Source organism: Durio zibethinus, chromosome 8, assembly GCF_047325235.1.
Source record: "Durio zibethinus cultivar Kanyao isolate XHJ-2024 chromosome 8, ASM4732523v1, whole genome shotgun sequence".
Taxonomy (NCBI): Eukaryota; Viridiplantae; Streptophyta; class Magnoliopsida; order Malvales; family Malvaceae; genus Durio; species Durio zibethinus.
Genome location: NC_143169.1, coordinates 6,209,398 through 6,212,783, shown reverse-complemented (window position 1 = coordinate 6,212,783; position 3,386 = coordinate 6,209,398). Strand labels below are relative to the sequence as shown.

The window sequence follows — 3,386 nt, the reverse complement described above, 5'->3', positions numbered from 1 at the left end:
GAGGCTATCGATGGTGTTTGGGGTAACAACCGAGGGGGACCAGCAGTGAGATCCTTGGTAAGCTCGGGCATCTCACCTCTAGCAGTCGGTTTGGTGCCAAAACAAAAATTCAAGGGCCGATCAGGGTGAGTGGAGTTCGTTCTCGATTGGGATCAAAAGACGGGGGGCCCCGGGTCACGTCTAACCCCGAAGGGGGGCGACGTGGAAAGAAGAAAGGTTAACGAGGGGAGGGACGAATCGAAATGACAAAAGGGCTGAATCTCAATGGATCGTGGTAGCAAGGCCACTTACAATATGTCGTCGCGTATTTAAGTCATCTGCAAAGGATTCTACCCTTCACTCGGTGGGAATTGAGCTCCAAGGAGGCCCGCGTGGCTCGTCTGCCACAGGGGCTGCACCTACGACACGTGCCCTTGGGGGCCATGGGCCCTTACTGCGGGTCGACAATCGGGCAGTGGGCGAGCGTGTCGCTTCTAGCTCAAATTTTAACTTAGGGGCATTCAGTCATAATTTAACACATGGTACCTTCGTGCCACTGGCTTTTCAACCAAGTGTGATGATCAGTTGTGTGAATCAACGGTTCTTCTCATACTAGGTTGAATTACTATCGCGACGCCACCATCAGTAAGGTAAAACTAACTTATCTCACGATGGTCTAAACCTAGCTCACGTTCTCTATTGGTGGGTGAACAATCCAACACTTGGTGAATTCTACTTCATAATGATAGGAAGAGCCGATATTGAAGGATCAAAAAGTAACATCGCTATGAACGCTTGGCTGCCACAAGCTGGTTATCCCTGTGGTAACTGTTTTGACACCTTTAGCTTTAAATCCTGAAAGTCTAAAAGATCGATAGGCCACGCTTTCACGATTCGCATTCGTACTGAAAATCAAAATCAAACGAGCTTTTACCTTTTTGTTCCACACGAGATTTTTGTTCTCGTTGAGCTCATCTTAAGACACCTTGTTATCTTTTAACAGATGTGCCACCCCAGCCAAACTCTCCACCTAACAATGTCTTCCGCCCGGATCGATCGATCGAGGTTGGCCTTGGGTCCAAAAGAAGGGGTCGTACCCTACCTCCAATTCATGGAATAAGTAAAATAATGTTAAAAGTAGCGGTATTTCAATTTCGCCTGGGGCCTCCCACTTATCCTACATCTCTTAAGTCATTTCACAAAGTCATACTAGAGTCAAGCTCAACAGGGTCTTCTTTCTCCATTGATTCTGCCAAGCCCGTTCCCTTGGTTGTGGTTTCACTAGATAGTAGACAAGGATAGTGGGAATCTCATTAATCCATTCATGCGCGTCACTAATTAGATGATGAGGGATTTGGCTACCTTAAAAGAGTCATAGTTACTCTCACCATTTACTCGTGCTTGGTTGAATTTTTTCACTTTGACATTCAGAGCACTGGCAGAAATCACATTGCGTGAGCATCCGTAGGGAGCATCGCAATGCTTTGTTTTAATTAAACAGTTAGATTCCCCTTGTTCGTACCAGTTTTGAGTCGACTGTTCGTTGTTTGGGGAAGGCCCTCGAGGGAGCCGTTCCTAGTCCATCCCTCGATCGACACACGATGACCCGCTCTCATCATGGGAGTAGCTCGAGTAGTGCACCGATAGCCGATGGATTCGAGACTGGGACCCCTATGCCCAGCCCGCAGAGCCAATTTTTTTCTCGAGGTTACGGATCCATTTTGCCGACTTCCCTTGCCTACATTGTTCCATCAACCAGAGGCTATTCATCTTGGAGACCTGATGCGATTATGAGTACGATCGGGCACGGATGGCACTCGATCCTCCAAATTTTCAAGGGCCACCGGGGGTGCATCGGACACCACGTGACGTGCAGTGCTCTTCTGACCGCTGGACCCTACCCCGGTTGAGCCATTTCTAAAGTGAACGGGCCGTTAAACAAAAAAGATAACTCTTCCTGAGGCCCCCGTCGATGTCTCTAGACTCCCTAACGTTGCCGTCAGTCGTCGCGTCTTGGTTCAGGAATTTTAACCCAATTCCCTTTCAAAGCTCGTACGGGACGTGCTGTCGGATGGGCTTACCCCATCTCTTAAGATCGACTAACCCATGTGCAAGTGCCGTTCACATGGAACATTTCCCCTCTTTGGCCTTCAAAGTTCTCATTTGAATATTTGCTACTACCACAAAAATCTGCACCGACGGTCGCTCCACCCAGGCTCGCACCTCTGGTTTGCGGTGATCGCCACACCCTCCTACTCATCGGGGCCTGGCCCTTGCCCTGATGGCTGGGTATAGGTATTTAATCTCGGTCATTTTCAATTTCTAACCCACGGTTTAATCCTAATCATTTTCATTTTCTGACCCATGGTTTAATCCTAATCGTTTTCATTTTTTGACTCGTGAGTTAATCTGGATCATTTTTATTTTTTGACTTATGATTTAATCTTGATCATTTTCATTTTTTGACTTGTGATTTAATTTTGGTCATTTTTATTTTTTAATTTGTGTTTTAATCCTAATCATTTTCATTTTCTGACTAGTAATTTAATTCTGGTAATTTTCATTATTGTTTTTGTTTTCTGACTGATGCTTTAATCTCAATTGTTTTTTTTCCTGACTCATGATTTAATGTTGATCATTTTTATTTTTGTGACTTATGATTTAATACTGATCATTTTTATCTTCTGACTTATGATTTAATCTCGATCATTTTCATTTTCTAACCCATGGTTTAATCCTAGTCGTTTTCATTTTTTGACCCATGGTTTAATCCTGGTCGTTTTTATTTTCTAACTTGTGGTTAAATCCTGATCATTTTTATTTTCTAACTCATGATTTAATATCAGTCACTTTCATTTTTTGACTCATGGTTTAATTCCTATCATTTTCATTTTTTAACTTGTGATTTAATTCTGGTCATTTTTATTTCTCGACTCGTTGTTTAATACCCCTCATTTTCATGATGCGTTATTTAATCACTGTCATTTTTATTTTTTGACTCATGATTTAATCTCATTTGTTTTCTTTTTTTGACTCATGGTATAATCCTGGTCATTTTTCATTTTTTGACTCATCATTTAATCTTGATTATTTTCATTTTCTGACTCGTAGTTTAATCATGATGGTTTTCATTTTTCTCGCTCAGGGTTTAGTCTCAGTCATTTTTATTTTTTGACTCATGTTTTAATTTTGGTCGATTTCATTTTTTAACTCATATTTTAATCTCTGTCATTTTTATTTTTTGACTCGTAATTTAATTTCAGTAATTTTCATTATCGTTTTCATTTTTTGACTCGTGGTTTAATTTCAATCATTTTCATTTTTTGACTTATGATTTAATTTTGATCATTTTTATTTTTTTGACTTGTGATTTAATATTGATCGTTTTCATTTTCTAACTCATGATT

The 3,386-nt window shown here is 41.3% G+C and overlaps 1 pseudogene; it reads right to left on the bottom strand.

Moving 5' to 3' along the window:
* Positions 1 to 232: 232 nt before the first annotated feature.
* On the bottom strand, positions 233 to 2,824 carry LOC149517349 (25S ribosomal RNA; annotated as a pseudogene).
* Positions 2,825 to 3,386: the final 562 nt, after the last annotated feature.